This window comes from Sphaerodactylus townsendi, linkage group LG01, assembly GCF_021028975.2.
Source record: "Sphaerodactylus townsendi isolate TG3544 linkage group LG01, MPM_Stown_v2.3, whole genome shotgun sequence".
NCBI classification, from domain to species: Eukaryota; Metazoa; Chordata; class Lepidosauria; order Squamata; family Sphaerodactylidae; genus Sphaerodactylus; species Sphaerodactylus townsendi.
Window position 1 is genome coordinate 49,669,074 of NC_059425.1, and position 27,103 is coordinate 49,696,176.

The 27,103-nt window shown below is 46.1% G+C and overlaps 1 long non-coding RNA gene across 1 annotated transcript in view; it reads right to left on the reverse strand.

The window, feature by feature from the left end:
* The window catches only part of LOC125439441, a 97,302-nt gene extending 75,009 nt beyond the window's left edge, over nucleotides 1-22,293 (reverse strand). The window contains exons 1-2 of the long non-coding RNA XR_007245533.1: nucleotides 22,044-22,293; nucleotides 21,654-21,763 (exon numbers count right to left, since the gene is read on the reverse strand). This is a non-coding gene — a long non-coding RNA (uncharacterized LOC125439441). The remainder of the gene's footprint in view (nucleotides 1-21,653; nucleotides 21,764-22,043) is intronic.
* Between the last annotated feature and the right edge of the window lie 4,810 nt (nucleotides 22,294-27,103).

Below are 27,103 nucleotides of genomic sequence, written 5' to 3' on the forward strand. Positions count from 1 at the left end.
AAAACCTGCAAAATACTAACAAGGCATTTTTCACAGGTTGTGTGTGTGTGGGGGGGGGGGATCATTGTGGATTACCAAACACTCACCTCTGATTGCCATTGAATGCTCCATGGCTGAAAACATTAGAAGAGGATTTTGGAGGCATTCCATTTGTGTGCTTACTCTGTCAGTGTGAAGTACCAGAACAGGGAGCTGAGACAAATACCAACATGCAAGTTTGTTTTGCCAGGTTGCTGAATTAAGCCAGCTTGTTTGCATGATTACTGTATGGATGGGGCAGTAATGAAGATCAGCAACGTTATTTACAGTGGGAAGGATCTAAGAATCCGCCACTATTGCAAATGGTTTGGAGCAGCATGCAAGTGCTGGTTTTCTCTCTGTATTGACTTTGCATAATTCATCAGTACAGACAGTGGTGGGATCCAAAAATTTTAATAACAGGTTCCGATGGTGGTGGGATTCAAACAGTGGTGCTGCCACACACACCACCTCCAGTCCCTATTGGGCAGGGAGGTTGCTTTAGTAACCCCTTCTCAGCACTCAGAAAAAATTAGTAACCACTTCTAGAGAAGTGGTGAGAACTGGTTGGATCCCACCTCTGAGTACAGATCTCCAGAATGCGCTCCAATATTTGACCTAAAGGACATGCTAGACAGAGCAATGTGGTAATAAACATGCCAATAAAGTTGGGTGGGGGGGAGGTTGGAAAGTCCAATAGTAAACATTTTTTCATGTTTTAAAAATAGCTGTCATTGAATGTATTCTCCTTAAAAGCAAAGACATCATTCTGTGCATCATAAATAATTCTTGACATTCATTAATGATTCTGTGGTCCATTTCCACCATCTGTGTTTCTGAGTGATGGGAGCAACTTTAGTATAAGAGAGAGAAAGATATTTAGTCATTACATCCAGAGCACTTTTTTAAAAAAGCAAAAACTCCTAGCAATATGTCCAGAGCTTAAAATACATTTTTTCCACCAATGAAAATGGGAGATGCTGGTAAAAATTAGTAAAAAATGTATATTCTCCTAAATTTTGTTCTCTGTGTTAGTGTGTGTATGTGTTCCCTTGCATGCATGCATGCTAAAATGAGTTCTGTAGCAGTTACTACTTGCTGATGGAGAAATTACTGCCAAATGAATGGTTTACATTGGAATCTCTCATTATTTACATAAGTACGTTACAATATGGACATTTCATTTCACCCTCATTCCAAGCTCATGACAAGCCATTTTGACACCTTTCAGAAATGTTTCACATATGGCGAGATGCAGCAGCTCAAGCTATAAAAGGAAAGAAATATAGATGAGCTAAATTAAAAGAGAGTTTTTTAAACAACCAAAGGAAACAGAGGGAAATTTATTTTGGGATAATATGTCTTAGCTACTTAAGAATACCTCCAGTCTCAGCACTTCGACACATTTTCATTCTGGTTCAGCTCAGTGGGGTTCTTTAGGTCATAACTAGCAAGAAAGAAGCATGACTGCCCCTGAAATGGCATCCCTGGGTCTCATTTTTTCCCCTCCATGGTCACATTCTACAGCTGGACTTTACTTGACAGCCTGCAATGAAAAACTTGTTGTTGCCTTGTGTTTTTATTGTATTTATTGTTTTAAGTTGTTTCTGCATGGTCCAAATATCCGGGGTTGAGCAAGGAAATATCCCAGTTTGGGCAAGAAGTTTGCACAGTTCCAAGTCCTGAAGAAGAAGAAGAAGAAGAAGAAGAAGAAGAAGAAGAAGAAGAAGAAGAAGAAGAAGAAGAAGAAGAAGAAGAAGAAGAAGAAGAAGAAGAAGAAGAAGAAGAAGAAGAAGAAGAAGAAGAAGAAGAAGAAGAAGAAGAAGAAGAAGAAGAAGAGGAAGAAGAAGAAGAAGAAGAAGAAGAAGAAGAAGAAGAAGAAGAGGAGGAGGAGGAGGAGGAGGAGGAGGAGGAGGAGTTTGGATTTATATCCCTCCTTTCTCTCCTGCAGGAGACTCAAAGGGGCTTACAATCTCCTTGCCCTTCCCCCCTCACAACAAACACCCTGTGAGGTAGGTGGGGCTGAGAGAGCTCCGAGAAGCTGTGACTAGCCCAAGGTCACCCAGCTGGCGTGTGTGGGAATGTACAGGCTAATCTGAATTCCCCAGATAAGCCTCCACAGCTCAGGCGGCAGAGCTGGGAATAAAACCCAGTTCCTCCAGATTAGATACACGAGCTCTTAACCTCCTATGCCACTGCTGCTCCTTGGGCTTGTCCCATGATTTTCCCCTCATTCCTGGATTTTTAAAAATCGCCAATTGGCGATTCTTTTTTTTAATCCCACAGTGAACCTGCTACCATATGAACACCATGGGAGCAGAACCAGTTTGTTTTCCCCACCCAGCTGCCTGATCTCCCTGCCCTCCCGCCCGCCCCCCTGATCTCCTCACTTGATGTCATGTCAGTTTTTAACTCTGCTGAGCCGCCGACCATTACAGCCTGCCCTTCCCGAAATGTTCGCCCATGCATATTTTCTGCTCATGGTATCCCCATTTTCTTTTCAGTTCATGTACTGGTTGCTCGGAGTGCATAGCTAGGGAGATGTTCACTTTGGGCTGAATGTTAGTGGCCATTTCACAGGGAAGAGTCTCTTGTTTTCCACAAAAAAATGAGAACGTGAGTGGGAATATGATGTGATGCTGTGCCCCATTGATTTTTGCTCTCACTTGCCACGTTGAGGCCTGTGCCAGGCCCTATCCAGAACTAGAAAAGGGGGGGACTTCTTTTCCCCACACTGCTGCCTAAAAACAACAGCCAATCAAAAACCGGGACACCAGGAATGTTTGCACATGCACAGATACGCTTGCGGTGTAAACACAAAAGACCGGGACTCGTGCAAAACAAACTGGAGTATTTCCTCCCAGTGTTCACTCAATTCCTTCACAGAAATGGGCAGCCATGTGAAAGGAGAAACCAGGATAAAATAGACCCGGATTGTAAGATACCAATTGTAAGCTGGTTTGTTGTTGCCTGTCTCTGTGTCACAACCCTGTTATCCTTTCTTACCAACTCAAAATTCTACCGTCCCATTCTCCTGCTTGTGGGAAACAGGCCTAAGCATAACCCTAGACCTTTTTAGACATTTCATTTTGGTGATCTATCTGTATGTAATGGGAGTCTGAGCTATGATAGATGAGATCCTTTAACATGCATGGTCACAAGGGGACAATGCATGTATTTCCCACCTTTGTACAGCTTTGGTTATATGAACTAGAGTTGGCAACTCTGGTTTGTGAAATTCCTAGAGATTGCGGGGTGGAGCCCGAAGAGGCCGGGTTTGGGGAGGAGGAGGAGCTCCGGAGGGTATAATACCAAGCAGCTCACTCTCCAAAGCAGCGATTTTCTTCAGGGGAACATATCAATGTAGTCTGGAGAAAAGTTGTAATTCTGCTGCACCTCTGTCCCTATGTGGAGATTGGCAAGCCTAGTGTGAAAAGGATCCAGATTCCCAAACATTTTAGGGAATACATTCATATGTACCCAATATGTATGTATATGGAAAATCCGCTCATTTTCCCATTCACACAAATGTTGATTGTGTGTATCAGGAAGTTCATGGTACCGTTACACACGGCTGTTGTGCCGCTGGACTTCTGTTCTGTATTAATGATCCTGTTACACTCAACCCATAAGAATGAACTGAATGAATGGAGAAAAAATAGTCATCTGTATTCTGTGAGCATACAAAAGAGGAAGTAGAACACATGGGCCCTCTCCGCACACACAAGGCGACTCAGGTTTGACTCGTGTCCGCGGAAATCGTTACCTGAGCTCGACTCCTCCGTTTCTCTGCACAGCAGCTGACTCGTGTCTCCAGAGCTGAGTTCAGAGGGCAGGATTACCTCCTCGCGTCTTCCACTCCTCATTCCCGATTGGCTGCCGTTCTATGGCGGGAAATGTGAGTGCGCGTCCCTTTTTTTACGTTTACAGACATAGGAGCTAAATAGGAGGAATTTTTTTAAGGCATGCTTCTCGCTGCTGCCATGAGTCTCCCATTCTGCGCATGGCCGAAAATACTGCACTGTGATTGGCTGGCTGGCAGAGTCGAGGCGAGGGAGATTCCGCATTCTGCCGGCTTTGGCTTGAGTGCAACCCAAGTTCACCAGGAAGTTCTACCTCCTAGTCGAGCTCAAAAATTTAACGGTGAGAGGGGGGTGAGTTGAGTCAGACACGAGTCCAATGCTACGGCTGTGCGGAGTCCCCGAGTCGGACCCAAGTTGAACTAAGGTAGAATCCTACAGTGCGGAGGGGCCCATGGTTTCCACGCAAAAAGTTCCATGATTCAGTCCATAGCAGCTGAACTATCTCCAGTAGAGAAAAACCTGATTCTTATTGGAGAAATGCTATCAATCCTGTGCTAAATTGCACCAATGATCTGATTTGGAATAGGGCAGCTTCATTTTGCACAATGCATCATAAATTAAAGACAGTTCACTTTATAGTTGTTTGCTCTGTGCTGTCCAAGGCTTGGTTAAACAATGAGGAGGGGAGATGTTTCTCACTAGTGGAGCATTTACTTGGCATGCATAGGGTCCCTGGTTCAATCCCATACATTTTTAGTTAAAAGGATCAGGTAATAGGCAATGTGTATCTAACATGCTGTCATAGGATTACTAATTTTCAGGTGAAACTTGACGATCTCCCAAAATTGTAACTGGTATTCAGACTACAGAGATCCGTTCCCCGTAGCAAAAATGGCTGCTTTGGAGATCAACTGTTTGGAATTATACCCTGCTGAGATCCTTCTTCTCTGCCCTCCCCAAGCATCACACCCAAATCTCCAGAAATTCCTCAGCTTAGAACTAGCAGCCCTATTTGTTCATGCGTTTTGCTACAATAGCCTAATACAGGGACCTCCCTTGGATTGTTTCTGTGAATAAGCCACTCAGTGCAATATGCAGTCATTGAAAACCGTACTAATAATAGACAGTTTTTATTGCCTTGGACAGTTTTTTCCAAGGCCTATTTCATTGTTTATTAAAAGTCATTTTTGAGGCTTTTTTAATGTTTATATTTTGCACTCAGCCTTCAGTTTTAATGAAAAAGTCAGACTATAAATGAAGTAAATAAAATAAAATAAAAATAAGTTATGCACTGATGATATTTTGTATTCCACAATGCAGGTCATACACTGGTTTTCTAGTGCAACTGTTTGTTTGCTATGGTTCACCTGAAACACAGCTGAAGCAGGAATAAAACGAGACTGCCTAATGTTTAGTGAAATACAAAAAGAAACAAAGAGTCTTTTGGTGGATCATTTATCTCTCCTAATGTGCTCTTCTATTCCTGCTAATTTGACATCATGTTATTTTTCTAAAGCAGCTCTCCTCCGATCAACATCCCTGCATAAGCCCATCTAACTAATGAAACAAAACAGCCATATCTAAGACTGACATCTGGAGCAGGTACAGATGAAATCAGCATGCCTCATTCATCTTGGGGCTGCTTGCCAAGCACTCTAAAATGAAAACACACTCAATCTCCCAGATATTTTGATGGTGAAAGATTAAGAGAGCATAATCCACTTGGAGTTTAATATTTCACGCTCTAGTTCCAGACAATAAGTTTGTGTTTAGAGAGGCATCTGCATTTTTTTAAAAAAAATCTTGGTCCCTGTGTTTCTTAACTCACAGTGCAATCCTATGCAGAGTTACGCCATTGTAAGCCCATTGACTTCCATGGGTGTAACTCCGCTTAAAAATGCACTGTTGGTGGTATGCGCAGGGGAAAAAATTATCTTGCAAGTTCAGCTGATCTTGTTCTAATTGCTCCCACTTCCTCTTTTAACAACTACCCATTTAATATTAGCCCTTCCCTTCTTTAGTCATGTCCCCTTTCAAAAGAAACATCCATAAAGTCATAAAGTAAAATATTTCTGAGCATGTACATAGTGCTTTCCCTTATCATCAAGCCACGGGCAGCTACAGACTCAAACACTGCTTCCAGGGAAGTAATGGGACATTTTTCCAAGGCAGATTGTAGGAATCCCATACAGGCCTAAGCCTAGGGTTGCCATGGTAACCCTGTCTGTCAGCAGGGGATGGGGGATAGGGTTGCCAGATCCAGGTTGGGAAACTTCAGGAGATTTCCCAATAAAGCCTGGGAAGGACAGGACCTCACAATGAAACAGAGTCTATCCGAAGCTTTCATCCTTTCCTGGGGGAACTGATCTCGTAGTCTAGAGATGAACTGTAATTCTGGAAGATCCCCAGGGCCAACCTGGGGGCTGGCATCTCTGCCTAAGACCCACCACTTCCCTTTTCAGAAATTAAACACAGGCTCTGCCTTCCTTGATAATATTATAAGAACAGCGCTCCAGTCCTTTTAAAATGATATCTAACATTTGCATAGTTCTTTACAGTGTGTGGTGGGCAAGGCACATTCTGACAAAGGGCATGGCAGGCAAGGAGGTGCAACAGGGTTTGCCCTGATATAGTCATAATTTTAGGTGCAGCAGCCCTGAGCAGAGAGGGTTTGTCATAAGGATGACAAAGGTGGCACAGGAGGGATGACAAAGGACCACTCCCTTGGGAGCCAGGGAAAACAAATACAGTGGAACCTCAGTTTTCATTGCCTTCGGTTTTCATCGGTTTCAGTTTTCATCGATTTTTTCAGTGAAAAATTTGTCTCGGTTTTCATCGATTTCCAGTAAGGTGCAGGGGTTTGTGGAGAAAAATCACCCGGACAAAGCTGTTGCAGGCCATGTCTGCAACTTGTTTAATCACAATGTCTTGCCCCATTTCAGACAAATCTTAAAGAGGTGTCAGATACAGACCTCTTTGGACAGCTTTCTGGTGCAACATTGGTCCACTGGCTCTGAAGCTGGTCCCAGTGTTATTGTTTGTTACTGTTTTCAGCATTAAACACTATGTTTATTCACCAAAAAAATGTGTTTTGGGTATGTTTTTTGGAGTGCCTAGAACAGATTACCGGTAATTGGATTTATGGAAAAGTTTCCTATGGAAAAGTTAGCCTCGGTTTTCATCGGTTTCGGTTTTCATCTATTCTTTTCGGACGGATTACCAAAGAAAACCGAGGTTCCACTGTATTGGGAAGCATTTGAAGATGGTAATGAGGAGTAGTTGGGGGCAGACAGTGGCTGACATATCAGGTGTAAGACAGTGAATGGGCCCAAGGTGGATGAGGCACAGGGTGAAGTATTTGGACTGTTAGTCTCCTGATCAATAAAGCCACTGTTTGAACTCCAATCTGTGCCTTGGCTGTATCAACCAAGTCACTATTATTAACTCCAGAATTCAGATAATGGGTTGAGGTTGAGAGAAGGACTTTACTAGGGCTACCTGTTTCCTTTACAACAGAGGACTGAAACTGCAGGTTTCCTGGGTTGTAAATCAATCTCATCAACACTGTGTGAAACCAGCTTTCCAAATTCACTCTCAGGGCTAAGCTACACACAGCAGCAGCAGTGCTGGATTTACCTATTTGACGCTGTCATAGGCCTTTCTTACACATGCTGACATAACGCACTGTAGTCTCTAAACAACTCTTCAGTAATTTTCCTTGCATTCCATTTCAGAATAATACTGTCTTAAGCCAATAACTCAACACTAGCTATGATTTCTCTGCTGATTTTGTTCTTCCAGGACTTCACTGAAGTCAACCCCATTTTGTGAACCCTATCTTCCTCTAGTTATGAGGATGGGGGATTGGGAGGGGCCTCACAAGTGAAATAGCCTAGGGCCTCTCTTCGTCTAAATCCAGCACCGCAGAAAGAAGTGCTAACGGTGTTGAGGTGGTATATCAGCATGTACATTTCAGACTGAAATTACATTTTTCAAAAGCTGTCCTACATGAATGATTTTATGTAAGTGGAAAACCAACACTGCATGCAAAGGACTAGATAAGAACCTTCCCCGCCATTTTTTTTTATCTGCATGAAAAGTTATGTGCCTTTGCTTTCATTGTCATTTTAACTGAACTGGTGAATTTAAACAACTTAAAAATGTAACTGTAGAGTTAGTGTCTGTAGTGATTAGAAATCTGGGAGTCTTGGGTTCAAAGCTCCACTCCACCATGGAAACGAGCTGGGTGATCCTGCGCCAGCCACATACTCCCAGCTTAGCCCACCTTACTGTGCTGTTGTGAAAATAAAATGGAGGAGAAGAGAATGATGTCGGCCATTCTGAGACCCCAAAGGGAGGAAAGGCATTTTTTTTAAAAAATCAAAGAAAGAAGTACAATACATAACATAACACAATACACAACAGTGCAGTTTGGCTCAAAATGGACGAGCAGTATTATGTTAGCATGTCAGCTTTCATAACACTTTCAACATACGTGGTTCCTCAGTGATGATCGTCCTGCAGTGCAGTTCAGCACCTTTTCTTTGTGTGCCTAATCACTCGAAGAATTTCTTTCGAGATATGATATGGCAATCTATCACTCAAGAAAAGTAGCAGATTGTAGAGTGCTATTGCTGGGATTTATCAAGAGCTGTTTCTATAATCTGCTGCTCTGTAAAAAACAGAAAAAAAGACTAGCCTCTTAATACCTTAAATGTGTTCTAGAATTGATATCTTCCACAAATGGGAAGCACATGGAATATTAGTTTTGCTTCCTAGCCACTCTGTTGCAGAAGTTATGCATATGAATAGGAAATCCATGTTTCATCCACCCAGATTAAAGAGATTGGAGTTGTTTGGGGTACAATCCAGAGAAAGTTGAGCATTCATAAATCCCTCTAACTTCATTTCAATTGAAGGCATATAATTTGTTTACACCATTGAAGGCATTGTTGCTTGTGAACATACATTCATCCCAACATTCAGGTTTTGCTAGCTTTTATGCTGTCTCCAAAACTTACTTGAACAGAGGTGAGAGTAGAGTAAAAAGAATACAGGCATGCAGACAAAAGGGGAAGCACTGGGGGCAACAGGTAAGGACAAATCTGATTTTCCCTTTCCAGTCCCCGTGTCCCCCTTTTTTATTTGCCTTTACCCCCCCCTCATTTGTTCTTTTCTCCCTTCCACCATCACTACTTGTCCCCTCACTTGGACCACTGCCTGACCCTTCTGTTTGTCAGCCCCCTACTGCCAGTTCTTCCTCCTGTTTGCCTCCACTCCTGACTGGGACCATTTCTCCTCTTTTCCCCCCTTTCATTTTATTCCAGCTCTTGTCTTTCCTTCAGTCTTTCTTTACATCCCCTCTCCATGCCCTCTTGCTAACTCTCTCTCTCCCCAGTCCCTCCATGCAATATTATCTCCCCTTCTTCCCACTGCTGCTTCCTCCAACAAATGTTTAGCTTCTGGGTCAGGTGTCATTTTGGCCACTTTCCTCTTTTCCTGTGACATCCAAGTAGCATTGCCAACCTCCGGGTGGTGGCTGAGATCTCCTGCTATTACGACTGATCTCCAGGCAACAGAGATCAGTTCATCTGGAGGAAATGGCTGCTTTGGAGGTGGACTATGGCATTATACCTCATTGAAGCCCCTAACCCTAACCCAGGGGTCCCCAAACTTTTTAAACAGGGGGCCAGTTCACTGTCCCTCAGACTGTTGGAGGGCCAGACTAAAAAAAACTATGAACAAATTCCTATGCACAAATTATTGTAAAATGTTTGATTTCACCTTTCAGCCTTTCTGTCATGGTCTATTTTTAGAACAGTGACCAAAGTATGTCAAGTAAAGGGTGGGCTCCAAATATTGTTGGGGAGGCTGTGGAATACCTTCCCCTGTAAAAAAAAAAAAAGCAGAACTTTCCCAATGAAGCATTCCATCTAACCCAGAATCAGGTATCTTCCTGGGTTCTTTCCTCCCTAGCAGCCAGTGAGCGATTCGCCAGCCTGGCTGATGCCAATGGGAGTGAGGCGGAACAGAAAGCCTGAGAGCAACACATGGAGTAGCTGAGAGGGAAGGGCGGAGCAGGCATTGCCACATGTAAGGTTTCCAACTCTGGGTCAGAAAATTCATGGAGATTTGGGGGTGCCATCATGTAATTGCAATCAACAGCTGTTGGGGCCGGTTCTTCCTCTCCCTCAAGCCCCCACTGCATATGAATGGAGCCATCTCCGCCATGCCTGGCGGGCCGGATAAATGCCTTCAGGGGGCCACATTTGGCCCCCGGGCCGTAGTTTGGGGACCCCTGCCCTAACCCCTTCCCAAACCTCACCCTCCACAGGCTCCACCCCCAAAATCTCATGGCATTTCCCAACCCAGAGCTGGCAACCCTACGTCCAAGGCGCATAGACGCCTTGGCAATGTTGTTCTAGGCCACAGGTGTCAACTCGCGGCCCTCCAAATGTTATGGACTACAGTTCCCATCATTCCCTGCCAGCATGATGCTGGCAGGGGATGATGGGAACTGTAGTCCATAACATCTGGAGGGCCGCGAGTTTGACACCTGTGTTCTAGGCTGTCCGGGTAACCCAAAATGGTAGCTGGGATTTTGTGAAATAGTACTGCAAGAACTCAGCATTTTAAAACGTAACGTAATCCCTCTTCTTTTTATATATATAATGATTTTTATGCAAAACTGATTGTTCCCTTGGGTAGTCCTAGATGCTCCCCACCCCCCACCTCCTGGTGGATTTTTTAAATCCATATGATGGCCAAACTGGCTAGATAGACAGATAGAAGTTGCCAGGAGGTCTCCAACCAGATTCAGCTTCAGCATGATGTGTGCTATGGAGCTTCAGTAATCCAACCCAAATCACTTTCCATTTGGGAATATAGTACACAAGAGCAGGACCTATAAGTATTCATAGGAAGGAGAGCAAAAACGCACTTCCTCTTTTCTGCTTCTAACTCCCTGCTTGTTCACCCATTTAGCCGGCTGATTTCTCCCTCCTCAACCCTGCCTATTTCTGGATTTTCTCTTCTCCCCACAGCCTATTCATTCCTTCGTTCTGTCCTCCAATTGGCTAATCCATAACCTCTAAAACTTTCTGCACAGCATTTGTGTGTTTGTGTGTTGATCTTTTTTTCTCCTGTGGGTTTTATAAGGTTTACCCTCAGTTATTTCCACCAAACTTTTCATATTCTTGTGTAACTACCTCAGTTTTGCAGGTTCAGATGTGCGTTTTCTTTTGAGAGGGCAGAAGTACAAAATATTGTCCCTCATATATTGTATACATACCCTTGTTTTCCCAAAAATAAGACCAACTCCAAAAATAAGCCCTAGTTACAGATTCCCCAGTGCAGCTGATCTGGTCACGTGGGGGGCACAAAATCTTGGAAAAAAAGTAAGACATTCCCTGAAAATAAGCCCTAATGCATCTTTTGGAGCAAACATTAAAATAAGACCCTGTCTTACTTTTGGGGAAACAAGGTACTAGTAGTAAAGGCCATTATATGAACAAATTCAACTGACTAGAAAACTGTTGGTGGGTTAATGGCACCCACCAAGGGGGTCAATCCCTCCTGCCTTTCTTTCCCCCTTGCCCCTGCAATTTACCACAGATAATGAAAACCTTGCTCAATTATTCATAGAAAAAAATTACTTACAGATACCCCCTCACACACACACACACAGGCTCCCTAACTTTGCAAACAGTCTCTTCTTTATCAGATTCTTCCCCCCTCCACATACACACAGACAGACAGGCTCCCCTAACCTTGCAAACAGGATCTTCTTTTTCAAATTCCCCCCTTTCATCATACACACACAGAGGCAGGCCCCCTAACTTTGCCAAACAGGCTCTTCCAGCTCAGATGCAGCTTGACAGAATGTTCCCATGCAGGAAGTTCTTCAAAGCTCACCACAGGGACCTAGTCCTGGTAGGGAGAAGGACACCATGGGGGAAGGAGGCAAGTATGGCTTCCTCCTGCACTTTCCCCCCTGTGGGGGTGTGGTGAAGGCGTGGCGGGGGCGTGGCGGGGCATTCCGGGGTCGGGGCATTCCGGGGTCGCAGCGGAGGATGCACCAGTGCACCGGGCACTTTCCCCCCTTGCTATACCTCTGGGTAGTGATAGTGGAGCACTGGATTGCATGTGGGGTGAACACTGCCCACCCACCAGCTACGACTCTCTTGAAGGAGGGAGAGTCAAGCGGGAGGTGGCAGGAGCAGACCACTGTGCTATGGGGCCCTGCTTCTTTTGGTGGGGGAAGGTTGGGCAGGGAACTGGACCTGGCAGGAAGGCTGCTTGCTGTCGCTGCCCCACTGGGCTCTGCTTCTTCTTTGGGGATGAATGCTGGGTGGCAGAGTGGACAGGCCTGTCTTGTGCCAAGAGAGAGGGCAGTTTGCTGCCACTGCCCCTCCAGGCCCTGCATCTTCTTTGGGGGGAGGATTGGGGGGACTGAGTGGGCCAGTGCCAGGCCAGACAGGAGGGCAGCTTGCCGCCACTGTCCTGCCAGGCCCTGCTTCTTCTTTGAAATGCCGGGCTAAGCTTGGAATGTGTGATGATTGGTTAGGAGTGAGTCTTTGCTACATGTTCCAAGCCTTGTAAATGATGTTTCAGGATTAACCATCTCATCCCTTGCTGGATTTTACTCCATTAAGGTGCCATAAATGATTGTTGTATGTATGGGTAATTACCCATGACTGGCTCTGCCCCACCCTTACCCCACTGTGGTGCAAAAGTCACGCCAGAAGTGCTCTCTCTTTCTGCAAGAGGAAGTGCATCAGGACAACAAAACTTGCCCCAACAAGCTTCCTCTCTCGGCATGCTGCTGGGAGGAATTGCATTGGGACAAGATTTTTTGCCCCGACATGCTTCCGCTCCTGGCCCATTCTCCAGCTGCCAGCACACAGCAGCTGCCCCGTGGTTGGTTAATCAGCCTATGTATGTTATTTTGTATGATTACAAAATGTCTCTAAATTTTTAATAATAATAACAATAATAACTACTCTTATGTATTGAATACACCACTAATAAAAATTAATATTCATTTTTTAAAAAATGAATGCAAATGCTTCTCCTGTCTGCCTGGCATTTGGTGAAAGGTACAATTTCCAGATCGATGACAGAGGTAAAAGAAATACATTTCCCTTTGAAATCAACAGAAACAGCTTTTCGACTGGTTTTACCTAATGTGACTCATTTAATTGTGATATTAAAGAATCTGACTGTCATTTTTTTAAGTGATAGAAGAATCTGCTCTGTTTTCTGTTTCACATCCCTACTGTGCACCTGTTGTGTACCCATCTTGTCTTCTACTAAGGAGTTTTCCACTGGCATTTTAATCACACAAAAAATCTTTAGTCTAGTTAAGATGAGAGAGAGAAACTGGCCTAAAGTCATCTAGCAAGCTCCATGAATGAGCAACTTTTTGAACCGAGATCTCCCTGAATCAAATATGATGTCCTCTCTGCTGTGTTTTACATGTAACGTCAGCTTGGAGAGCACCAGCCACCACCCATGTTGTAATTTGATGTTTCACTAAAAATTCTGTCAAAGTCTAATGAGGCTTAGTAAGGTTTCCAAGGGCCAAGAACAATGTCCTTACATTGTTTCTTTTCATTGGTGACACTTCTTGCAGATGAGTTTCCCAAGCACTGATCAAAATGATTCAGACTCTGGGTGGATAACTTGTGGATAGCTCTCCTACAGAAGAATGCAGATGCAACATGTATCATCTAGCACTCAAATCCCCCTAATAGTTTCTTGAAGAGTTTAAGTGGAACTCAAGTGGAACATAATCCTGTTGTTGGCCCTCTCCAAATGGTAAATTTTCCTAGCATCCCTGCGCTCACATTTCTGAGGAAGTATATTTTAACCAATGAATTTGATGTTGAATGTTGGCCAGTTATGTATGTGTCTGCTGCATAATGGGGGGAAAAGGTGGAAGCCTTCAGACTAGTTAAGAATAGGCTCTTGGATCTTGATTTTCATAATTTGACTCGTGCTGCCAAGACAACCTGTTCTCCGACTACATTATTAATCCCATGCGAGCGTGGAATTATGGCAGCATATCTTCGTCTGCTGATAAATCCCACACAGAGGAGAGCCTTGGCTACTGCAAGATGTAATGTGCTGCCATCAGCTCTGCTGGAGGGAAGATTTAAGAATATGGAATGTTCTAAAAGAGTTTGTTCATGTGATAGGACTACGGTTGAAACACTTGACCATTCTTTGTTTCTATGCCCTAAATACAATAAGATACGCATGAAATACATGAATTCCATTTTCTTGAAATGTTCTCAGTGGCATGAGTGTTATAAGATACCCAATCTCCTGAACAGCTCTGATGTGCTCTTTTGTGAAACTGTTGCAAATTTTATACTGGAAATTAGTAATTTTAGCAATTTTAACTGTATTTCTTAACCTTGTTTTGTTTTAAAACTTTGTCCCGTTTTATATGCCAATAAAGGCTTGTGTTGTGTAAATAATGGGGGAAAATGTCCATTGCAGCAAGATTTCTTGTATGGATGTATTTTTTTGAAGCCCTGCTTTTACTTTCCATTCTCTCCAGGACAAGCGAGACCACTTCTAGCATGACTTTAATTCGCTTCGCCACCAAAGCAGGACAGATTTGCCAGTGAGCACAGTTTTGCCCGGGACATCTTCCCTCTGCCCACTGCCAGACTCCCTATCTTCACCCTGATGTTCTGGCTTTCCCCTGCGCCCCCTTTTGAGTCACTTGCTCCTTCTTGCTTGCTTCACTAAATGATTATACTGAGATATTGATATCTTGATATAATATTAACCAAGAGGGTTTTTAAAAGGAATAGTACAAGCAGGGTCTCTTTTTGGCTCCACCCCACCCCACCTCTCCTTCTCTACTTCTGCTCTCCCTGATGATCAGGAAGGGGGGCTTTTAAAAACTTTTTTTTCAAACCTCTTTCTTTTAAAACAAGTCTCTCTCTTCCCTGCCACAACAGCATCAGGAAGAGAGAGAGAAAGTGTGGAGGGGGGGGAAGTGGGGGAGAGACCTGTGGGCTGCCTCCTCATGTGTAAACACAGAAATGCAAGGACATCTCACTACAAGTCCACTGTGCAGTGAAGAGCCCTGAGATAAGCCTTCCACTTATAATGGGCCATTATCTAGGTTCAGGAAACAAGAAAAACGTTTCACCTCAGGGAATGTCTAATTCTTTGTTCATTGGTACATTGCATCATGATTTAATCGCTTGGTTAAACTTTTGCTGCCTTTGTGTTTTATTCATGGGCCCTTCTTCAATGTCAGCTAAGTATACAGAGGCAAGAAAACAGTTTGTCCTCGCTGACCAACGCAATAGGAATTTTCCACTAAGGAGGGGAGGGTGGAGTCCACAGATGTTTTATAACTAGGATGGTGATGATGGATAATCATTTCTCATAGAAAAGCACCAGCCACAGTGTACAAGCAGTTTGACTGGCATATTCCAGCTGTTCCTATTCCACAATAGTGGATCCCCCATCACCTCTCCACAATTCACAGGAACCAGCTATTTATACAGCCTGTGGCAGGAAAATGCAAACCTGATCCCAAAGGGCCATTCTGGTATTGACATTTCCTTTGCATTCTGGAAGACGCTTCCTGTGGGCTGGGGCAACGGAGAAATTCTTAATCTATATGTGTCAAAATAAGGAAACCTCATGGAAGAATGGCATGCCAGGCGGGTGAGTTTTCTGTTAGCATGTGGGGGAGGGGAGTTTATATTGATCAGTGGATAGGCAGGGGATGCTTATACCTCCTAGCACCCACTGATTTTCCTCACAGAAAACCCTTACAGTCATTCCTCTCCCTTCAAGGAAGGCATATGTCTGATTTCAGAGAACAAGTGTGGTGGGGTGGAGGTGGTCAGCAGCAACCATTTGGGGGGGGGGAGAACCAGCAGGTGGGGAAAGGGAAACCAGCTCCGTATGCTCACTGGATGGGGTAAGAAACATTTCTCTTTGCGCCATGACCTCATATTCCACCCTATGTCCCATTGGCTCCAATGAGCTGCACTGGTTCAAACCTTTTCTGTCACCTGAGCATGGCTTCATTGTGCTTCTCTTGCCACCTGAAACTACATCCTCCCCACTTCTCATTATTCATTCTATCACCTGTGTTGGACCTTCTCTACCCTACCAGTTGTAAACCATGACCTTTGTGCACAGACTCATGTTCTATATATAGAACTTAGAGTGATTAAGAAATGTTAGGTGTAGGGGGCAATAAGAACTGTGCAAGCTAGTCTGCCTTTTATTTCTACCCTTTTAATTGTTTTATTTATTTATCAAACATTTTAATGCTACCTTTCGTACAATTTGCTCATTTATTCACACAATTTACACCCTGCCTTTCTGCTTTCATAGAGAGCACCATGGTAACTAACAGGGTGAGCACATACGTATTAAAATATTTTAAATTATTAAAGCTAAATAAAAGCAGTTAGCTAAAATCCACATACAAAAACATTATCCCCCCCCTTTAAAAAACAGCAGGATAAAAGAGGTATCACTGTGGGAACACCAGAAGACCAAGGAAGTCCTCACCCACTGGTGGAAGGGAACAGCTGGAGAGAGAATTCGGGAGGTTTATGGCATGACTGAGAAAACCCATTCTTGGGATGCCACCAGCCTAATCTCAGAAGATGAGGACACTTATAACAGGCCCTCTGAAAATGACTGTCAGGGTCAGGTAGGTTTGTATGCTGGCCTGAAACTGTAAAAGTCACCACTAGGACCTTAAATTGTGCCTGGGAATAGATTGGGAGTCAGTGTAGCTAGACCAAGACTAGAATGATATGGTCCCTATGCCCCAGTCCAGTCAGTATCCTGGCAGCAGCATTATGCACCAGCTAAAGTTTCTGCACACTTTCCAAAGGCTTCCCGTTCACATCAAGTGCACTGCAGTAATCTAATATAGCTGTAACTAGAGAATGCTCCACAGTAGCCAAATCTGTGTGTAAAAAAATCAGAATGAATAATCGTAAAAAAAACCCTGAACCCAGCAACAGTTTTGGTAAAGGGAGCTGTATTGTAGTCTTCCCAGGGAGACAGGGCTTTTCCCTTCTGATATCATCTTCTGCCAGCAAGTAAAAACCGTTTTGTTTTGGTGGTTATTATTATGTTTTTGTTTGTGTGTTTTAGCTTTGGTTTTAACTGTTTTAATAGTGTCTAATCAGGTTCCAAGGTTCTCAAAAGAATTATCAGCATGAAAAAGTTACAATTTGGAATAAAAACTGCCCTAAAGTTGGGGAATAAAATGTCTTCCTTGGCCAAGGACAGATTTACTATGTCACCACTAATGAATGAGAAGTTAAGGTCCAATCATTTAAATGTCATTTGCCACAAGTCTGGTGGCATTTTTCACAGTGAGATTTCAGATTTTGCCGTCCCTGAAGACAGTTTGATTTCTGCACTTGGAAAAACCATAACAGTGAGGATATGGAAATGGTGTCTTGCCTGGTGCTGTGGGCGACACTGTTTGTGCAACTGGTCAAGAACAATTCATCCTTGTGAAAATATTGCCCCTGTGTCTCAGCCAAGATAAGTGTCTGCATGGGGATTATGTACCACAAAATGTGCCAAATGCTAAACTTAAAGATGCCTTAAGGGGAAGTTTTTATTCAAGCACTATCAAAGGGATTGGGAACTTTACATTTATAACCCCCCCCCCCCCACTCTCTGAAACACACCCAGGCTTACACCCTTCTGCTTTCATGCCAAATCTTTCATGGCAGATTATTTTCCCTGTGCCCCATATTTGCTATCTCAGGATTTGGCAGCTATAGCTAACTGTGGTTTCCTGGGGGAGGTAGGGGGTGATGGGAATGCAAAGTCATTGGAGCCACTGGTACTTCTATTGAATGAGACTCCAAATAAAGATCTAGCTATACATACTATCAAAGAAAAATTATGGGGCACACTACGATGGATTTAACTGCTGAAATGGGCCTTCCCTCTCTTTAAGGAATTGTGAAATTTGTAATTTTGTGATGGGGGGCTACAGCTGTCTAACGGAATTCTTGGTACACTTGCCACACAATATTGTGTTCTTTGAGAGTTAAAATACTGTTTTAAAAAGTTGCGTGTATATGTCCATATTGTCCATGTTTTAATGTAAGAGCAGCAGTGGCGTAGTGGTTAAGAGCAGGTGGCGTAGTGGTTAAGAGCACTCTAATCTGGAGAACCGGGTTTGATTCCCTGCTCTGCCATTTGAGCTGTGGAGGTTTATCTGGGAAACTAGATTAACCTGTGCATGCCAGCTGGGTGACCTTGGACTAGTTACAGTTCTTCTGAGTTCTCTCAGCCCCACCTACCTCACAGGGTGTCTGTTGTGGGGAGAGAAAGGGAAAGGAGATTGTAAGCCCCTTTGAGTCTCCTTACAGGAGAGAAAGGGGGGTATAAATCCAAATTATTATTCCTCTTCTCCTTCTCCTTCTTCTCCTCCTCCTCCTTCTCCTTCTCCTTCTCCTCCTCCTCCTTCTTCTAACACTTTGTAGCATAAACAAAAGCACAGAGCCCAGCCCCAAGGAACTTACCATCTAAAGTTTTTTAGTGGTATAAAACTGACACAGGAGTGTAAGGGAGAGAGAAGTATGACTATGAGCAAAAAGGGAATGTAGGCTACATAGCTTTAGGGTTTTGTTTTGTTTCTGGTTGGCAGTTCGGACTGTTTCAGTCTGCTTTTCCAAGTCAATATGGATAGAATATTTGTACCTGTGAAGCCTACCACCTGTCTTCTTAATCTGTGCCCATTATGGCTTGTTAAAGCCAGTGGCGATGAAGTGTGGCACCATGGGGGGACTCAGATTTTGCACTGGGCTCCATTTTCCCTAGCTACGCCTCTGCTGAAGGGGAGGGCAGAAGGGACAGCCAGCTGCCAGCTGGGAGCCCAGCCGGTGTGGGGGGGGGGCAGGGCAGGGCATCTATAAGTTGATGATACCCAGCTCTAACTGTTGACCAAGGGCCAGCCAACTGCTGTCCCTGATACTTTGGCAGAGGCGTAGAAAGGGGGGAAAGCGCCCGTGCACAGGCATGTCCTCCGCTTCATCACACCCCAGAATGCCACCGCCACACCCCATGCCACGTCCCCGCCATGCCCCCACCACACTCCCACAGGAGTGCGCGTCCAGTGCGTAGCGCACTCCCCCCATCCCTTTGGAGCTACGCCTCTGTACTTTGGCCAGGTGTTTGAAGGCCGTACAGTGGTGGGATTCAGCAGGTTCACACCACTTTGGCAGAACCAGTTGTTAAAATGGTGCTTGTAAACAACCAGTTGTTAAATTATTTGAATCCCACCACTGAAGAAGAAGAAAAAGAAAAAGAAGAAGAAGAAGAAGAAGAAGAAGAAGAAGAAGAAGAAGAAGAAGAAGAAGAAGAAGAGGAGGAGGAGGAGGAGGAGGAGGAGGAGGAGGAGGAGGAGAAGGAGGAGGAGGAGGGAGGAGGAGGAGGAGGAGGAGGAGGAGGAGGAGAGTTGAGTGAGGAGAGCTGATTTATATCCCCCCTTTCTCTCCTGCAGGAGATTCAAAGGGGCTTACAATCTCCTTGCCCTTCCCCCCTCACAACAAACACCCTGTGAGAGGTGGGGCTGAGAGAGCTCTGAGAAGCTGTGACTAGCCCAAGGTCACCCAGCTGGCGTGTGTGGGAGTGTACAGGCTAATCTGAATTCCCCAGATAAGCCTCCACAGCTCAGGTGGCAGAGCTGGGAATCAAACCTGGTTCCTCCAGATTAGATACACGAGCTCTTAACCTCCTATGCCACTGCCACTGGAACCAGTTGTTAAATTATTTGAATCCTACACTGAGGCCATGGTGGAATGGTTGAAGAAAAGTAGGCTGAAACTGAATTGTTGAAGAGTTTCATGGCTGGATTCAACTGGTTGTGGTGGGTTTTCCAGGCTTTGTGGCCGGGGTCTGGTGGATCTTGTTCCTAACGTTTCGCCTGCATCTATGGCTGGCATCTTCAGAGGTGCATCACAGAGAGAAGTCTGTTACACACTGTGTCCAACTGTGCGCTGCACACAGAATCCCAGTTCACAATAAAGTGAATGCACATACAAATCATGTAATTGTTTGACTGTTATTTATACATACTTTGAGTAATTCTATGCATGCACTGAGTAATCTCCCTGGTTTCTTTTGTAAAGTGAACACACATTGGCTGTTTTATAACAGAGCTAGTGAGGACCATCAGATTTGAAAACAGCTCCATAGAAAAGTGGGTTGCAAAGGATGAGAAAAGGTTGCTTATATGTATATTTTCATAGTGTGCCCAATTCCTTGTGACCCTGATATTATTGAATCATCCCTCCCTTTCCTGTATCCTAGCTTTGTACCTATGTATATTTTCATTGTGAGATGCATTTTGGCACAAGGGTCAGTTATTCTAACCTGAGTTGTCCGCTGACCTTATGTGGTTTAGCTTTGAGTGTTGGATAAAAGTCATAAAATTCTTTGTGAAAGCTATTTTTGGCCAAGAAAGAGTTCTAATACTGGCTGTTGAGTTTAAATTGCTAGTCAGTGCTAGGAGGAAAATGTGAACATGGTAATTGGATTCCTATTTTCAAACTATTTTCTATGTCCTCAAACTAATTTCCCCGTAAAATATATGCATTTTTCAATGTTTTGTGCATCAATAAAATCAGAATTATAAGCAAGAATCACAGTATATTTTATCTGTTTATTTATTCATTACATTTAATATACTGGCCACCCCGTCTCAATTGCATAAAAAAGCATGCAATATGTATACATAAGTCATAACCATAACCAATAGATGTACAAAACCAAGATCAAAAGTAAAAATTCTTGACAAAAGCGTAAATGAATACAAAAAGCAGAAAAACAAGTAAACATATGTTTTACTTGTGTTGCTTTTGTATTCATTTATGTTTGTGTTAAGAATTCCTATTTTTTATGGTGATTTTGATCGTTCTCTGACAGCTAGGCTATTATTTTTTTTCTCACTCCGGGTCCTAATAATAGATTTGCCGTTCAAGAGCTCTCCTGGATCCCCAGTCGTTCAGGTTGGAAGCCCCTTTCAACCATCGGATAAGTCATCCAGCTTTTATTGATGGACCCTTCATATTCATAGTCTGCTTTCCTACTGACAGCGGCAGTTCCAGGGGTCTTCCCAGTGCTGGAAAACAACCCTAATGCAAACAACCGAACAACCCGCAGGAGGCCAGGGCCACTTACGGACGTGCTGGACTGGAGCCTTTCTGCCGCTGGCCTAGCAGGACTAAGCCGGTGGGATCTGCCGGGAGCCCCCCCCCTTCCCCCTTAAAGAAGGGCCTGCCATTCATTCCCTTCGAGCAGCAGCCTGGGCCGAGGGGACGGGGCGGCTCCCGACGGCCGGCAACTGCTCTGCATCAGCCAGGCCGCCTCCCGCTTCCCTCCGCTTCATCTTGGAATAATCAGCGGCATTAACTGAGGTCGCGGAAACAGGCTCTCGGGTTAGTGGCGGGAGGCTGTGAAAACAGGGGGGGCGGCCCTCCGAGGAAACCCGATCTCTCTTCATCAAGCCGGGGAGACGACGAGGAAGGAAAGGAGCCTCCGCTTTCTCCCCACCCCCCACCCCGGCCCGGCCCAGCTCGCAGCCAGCAGAAGGACCCCGCTGGACAAGCAAGCCCACTCCTCCCGTCCCGTCCAAAGGATCGGGCGAGCGCGCGTCGGGCCGTGGCTCCTGATAACGAGAGGCGCATCCCCTCCCCACCTCTACTCACAAACGCCCCCCACCATGCAGGCACGCACTCTTCCCCCCCCCCCCCCCCTCCGCCCAAGCCTGAGGTTTCGAGCCCGGCCCGAGTCTCTCCTCCTTACCGCCAATCCCCCGAGGCGAAAGGCTCTGGCTCTTGATTCCAACCATCTGTTCCTTCTTACCCGCTTGTTGATGTTTGCGCTTGTTGTCTTGTCTAGAGCTTTGAGGAGAACTGGGGAAGGAGAAAGAGGGACCCGGGGGTGGGATGGCGGGGGGGGGGGGAGAGACGGGAAGAGTTGTCACGAGCATCTTAAAAGAAAAAGGGGAAAAACCACATTCACACAACCACCACCGTGATTCGCAATCACAGGAGGAGTAAAGTGCTTCTTGGCGATGCTTTCGCCCGCGATCCACATGCCCGGAGTGCCGGGATGGGTGTCTGGTTGAGGTTCCGTCTAACCTTCTCCGGGATTTACTGGGAAGGATGGCCCGTTGATTTCAGCGCGACTTACTTCCAATGCGTGTTTAGCCACCGTCAAAATACTTGGAGGCTTCCTGCAATCCGGGGGAGGAGGGGGGGGGACCTTTGGCCGCTGCAGCGCTTAGAACTGCAAGTGCACCTCGAAACCAGCACTTCGACTTGGGCTCGTGTGCATAGAAACCCTAAACACAACTCCGCGGAAAGCAAAGGGATGTCTTCAAGGCAGTCTTGTTTAGGACTGGGCAGTTGCTCCATCTCTCTAGAGATGAGACGTCCATCTTCCATTCCTTTCATCGGCGGATGGGAAACTGTGCTCCTACGTTAGGAGCGCGATTCCTCTCGCCTGTTTCACTCCATCAATGTTAACGTAAATTTACTGCATTTAGTAACGACCAGGTTTCAATAGAAAGTCACTTCCGAGTGAACGTGTCTGTCTGTCCCCGGGTACAGGATCCTCTTCCTAAACACAAATCAGCGCGCTTCCTTTCAAGCGGGCTGAGAATGGGGCCTGCCTGACTCCGTCGTCTTGTAGTTGGGAACACACACACACACACACACACACCCCTCATTGAAGTGGCCCTACTGAGGGGCAACAGCGCTACTCTCTCGATGCGGGAAGCTTCTCTTTGCCGAGACATCAGTAGCTTTCGAAACTCTGAGTCCTCTAGTGCCAGCGCTGGTTTGATTGGGGGAGCTAGAAATCCTACCTTTCCTTTCACACGGTATAAAAACCTGTCAGAAGAACTGGTGCCCCCTGAACTCCCGTGTAGATTTGTGGTTGGGAAGAAACACCCCGGTTTTCCGTGGTCAGGACTTCTAAGTCATCCCGTTGAGGGCGGATGAGGATAACAAGAGACCCATCCGTGATAAGCAGATACGTCCATGTGAATTGGTGGTGTTGTACTATTAAGGAATAAATCATCTCTATCGCTCTTGGGTACTCTCCAGTCAAGGTTATATAACAACAACATCAACAGGAATGTCTGCTAAATATGTCCTGCTGTCTACATGAAAAGGCAAACTCTGTTGCGTAATTGTAGGTTACAGGGTTTCTTTCTGCGCGCAGACAAATAAATCAGGATTTGTTTCATTCCGGAAACTGGACGGATCTGAGTGCGCATCGCTTTCTCCCTCCTGAGCCTCCCCCCCACCCACCCACCCACCTTAACCTGACTGCGCTGCGCCTCTCGGGGACAAGGACTGAACTAATAACCAGGAGCCTCCCCTCCCCCCCCTCCGCGCTCCAGTGTTTCCATCTCGGTTTTCAAGGGGACCCTACAAAAGCAATCAAGGGTGGCCCCATTAACCTGGAAGCGATCGTGTTACCGGCGGCCGGAGGGAGCGGGGAGGTTGGGCTGCCTGGAGGACAGAGCCTGATGCCGGCCTCGCAGTCACAGGAGCCCCCTTTCAGGAGGGGAAGCCGCGCTTTCTGCTGCGGGGTCCCTGGCGCTCGACTGACTCTAGGGGTGTGCCCCAGACCCCACCCGCCCCAAACCGCCGCCCTCTCTGGGGAAGAGTCATGCTGCTGGGCATCCCGACCGATCCAAAAGACAATCCGGCTTCACTAAGGCAACTAGCGCTGCCCGATCCTCAATCCGGATCAGTTGGGAGAGCTGACTCCCACTGGACTGCGCTGCGGTTTGACTTGAAAGGGAGTTCCGTTAAGTCCCGTTTATTTCCGAGTAAGGCGACTGCGAGGGAATCTCAGCCCGGAAAGAAACTTATTTACTCCCTTCAGTTCGGAGGAATTAAAGTAATCGTCCCCCGGCGGTAAACTTCATGCCTCCGCATTAAAGGGAACAGATAAGTTTCTTACGCTGGGCTACCGGAATGGACTAAAGCTGTAAACCGTGGTAGCAACTCCAATTTAACTCGGTGGCCTATTCTACTGAATAAGTGGTGTATGAGCTGCAGATAAAAGTGTCTGAACAAAGGCGCCCTGATAAACATTCATAGGAGGAAAGGACACGGGCAATGTACGACATGGGTTTCTGTGTGAAATGGATGTTGCTTCACAGCCTCCAAAGCATTTCTGCAAGGCAGTCGAAGGCCTGCAGAACTAAATCCAGTGGGACTTCGTGGCAGGCAAATGTACCAGGAACTGCTGTCTTTAAACAGGGGGAGGGGCGGTGGCTCAAGGGCACAGCATCTATCTGCTTGGTTAGCAGAGGATCCCCGCCTCAGCCTACTCTGGCGGGTTTCCATTGGGAAGGAGACCTGACAGGCCAGCGCCCCAATCCACCCACCCCAACACACTGACCGGGGCAGACCCAGGGAGCTTCCCGCCAGCAGCGGGAATTCTCCCAGACAAATTCATGGAGTTAAAGTGCTGGGCTCGAGCTGGGTCCTGTTTCGAAGGCGAGGCCAAAGATTGCAGTTTTTCTGGAAGCCATTTGTGACCGACCTCAACCTTACATTTGGATAGTTCCAGGGGACCGGTTCTGAGGTTGCCAACAGACAGGAGAGAAAAAAACATGCCCTGCCCCTTTAACATCAGGTGGCCTTCGCTCACAGGCCAGGGAAAGTTTCAACTGCGCATTGTCACATTTTAAGCCCTTCTTAAAGGAGCAAGACTTTTTCTCTCCAGGTTGTTGGCAACCCCAAATGGGTCGCTATTCAACACACATCCATATTCTGTTGCAAGAGATGACATTTCTGTTGAATCCAGATATGGACCCGTTGGATCAAATTTACGGGACTCCGTGGTTTGGGCTGTTGGCAGATGTTGCCAAGTATCCCCCATGCCCTTTTTGGGTGTAAAGCAGGTGTGGTCCAACTCTGTCTCTCCAGAAGTTCCCGGACTACGATTCCCATCAGCCCCTGCCAGAATGAGCACCCCTGATGTAAAGGATTGGTCCAGCTCAAATTGAAGTCTGATCCTAGCAATATTTACTCCACAGCAAGCCGCAGTGGGTTCCATGACGCTTACTGACAAGTCAGCAAGGATCACACAGCAACCCGATTCCCATTTCAGCAGCGCTTACTGGAAAGTATGTTCCTTGAAACTTACCCGGGTGTAAAAGCTGGCCAGATTGAAAGCGCAAAGTCCTACGGTGTGCAGGACACCAGGCAATGTCTGTTGTGCAAAGAAGACAAGAAGATCTTGCAGGATGTTGCAAGAGGGCAGTTAGACAGGATAGGAAGGTCAGCAACTTTTTTCCTGACAAGTGCCCCCCCCCTTTGACTGTCTGCAGACTGCTATTCTTGAAACAATAACCCTCAATCTCTCTCTCACCCTAAACTAGTGGTGTAGTTAGGACACAAACACACACTCTCTCTCCTCTTTACCATCAAGTACATTATCTCATGAATAAACGCTTATCTACACTTTAACTAAGCCTGGGCTATTCTAGTTCCACAGAAATCGTGACCATTTTACAGAGGTTTGCTCAAAGGTGACCTTGAGCCGCATGTGACCAGACGTAAGAACCAAAATGTGCTTCTCTCCGCGTGAATCGTCACTGCAGCCACAGTGGACACCGTTACTTGCGGGTAAGCCTCATTGGATTCAGTGAGATGTCCTTCCAAGCAAGGTTTCCTGACCTCGAGCTACAGCTAAAAGTGACCAACAGGCCTGGAGAGAAAAGCCCTGCCCCTCCCACCCAGGCTTAATGTCTAGAAAGGGCCACTGGAAGCTTTTTAACATTCCCTGGTGAGTAACAGCCAGCCTATGTAGGTTCCTCCGGGTAGTAGGCAACCGGAGCTGTAGAGAAATCAGTCCCCTTCGCTTTCACGTTGGTGAGGTGACCGAGGGGTAGTAGCAGCCCACAGCCGAGGATTGCAGGCGACCGTAACCGCGCTAGGATGGGGAACCCCGGGGCAGCAGAGCGCATCCCCTTCCATCACATTCCACCGCCCCCTTTTCGCATACCATCCATCCTGCCTTGCACAATATTTGCTTTCACCCCCAGTTTGTTAGCATAATTGAGTTAACCGCTACATGATCTGAAATCCGCCATCCCTCCCGCAGTCCGGCGGTCCCTCCCTGAAGGAGCAGAGCCCACCGCCAGACAAAAGAGGCTCTGAAGGACTCTTCAGTCAAATAAAAGTAAAAGGACCCCCAGCCAGCAGCTGCGCGTCTTTGGGCCTCCGGGCAGGGGCGGGGGGGGGGGATCAGGAGGTTGGGGTGAAACGGTTGCAAGTGAATCCGGAGGTTTCAGTCTGGGGGTGGGTGAAAGCCAGAGCTTTGCCGGAGCCCTCTAGGCAAGCCGCAACTCCCCAGCCGAGGGACCTCAGAGCAGCCCCACTGGCTCGACTCCTGCTGGAAGGAGTGGAGGGTTGCAACTTGAGTGCCCAACGAGGACCAAAACGTGGAACAAAAGCAGCGTCTAGAGAAAGCTTCCCTGTTGTAGCGGAGGGCGACCGGATCAGGCCCCGGATCTTCCGTGGGGACATGCTCTCTTTCAGCAATCTCCCCATCCCCCCCCCCACTAGTCATTTGATGCGAACAGATAAAGTTGCCAACAGACTGTAGGAATATGTCCTGACCCCTTAATAGAGATTAATCTTTAAGCATTATTACAGATTAAAACAAACCATCACGGCACAGCAGCACCTGATGTCTCTCACCCTCCAAATTACAAGTCTCTCAACAACAGCCCAAGACCATGCCCTCACAGGGTGGAGACAGCACTGGGATGCCTTCGGCTCATGAGTTGCATAGGCTTGTAACTGCCCAGTCCTGGGATTTTGGATTGCCTCACACACCAGGACTAGGTCGGTTAACGTCGCCTGGTGGCGTAGCATGGTGGCCCCATCCGCACACTGGCCCGTTCGAATCCCTCCCGTGACCATGGAAGCCTGCCAAGTGACCTTGGGTGACCCTCCCAAGGTCGTTGTGGAGTTTCAGTGGAGGAGGGGAAACTATATGAATAGCAGCTTTAAACCCCTGGGTCAAGGAGAAAAGCGGGATATAAATTCAGCTGTTAAAAAGTGGAGGCGGCAGGTTGGTCTCCAGTCACTGTTGGGTTCGAAATTCCCTTAACAGTCTTCTGCACACCGCCTCAAGCTTCGTGGGGAAAAGGCGGTAGGAGAAACATTAAACTCTTTCAAATAGACATATATATTCTCCGTTTTTTGCCCAACATATTT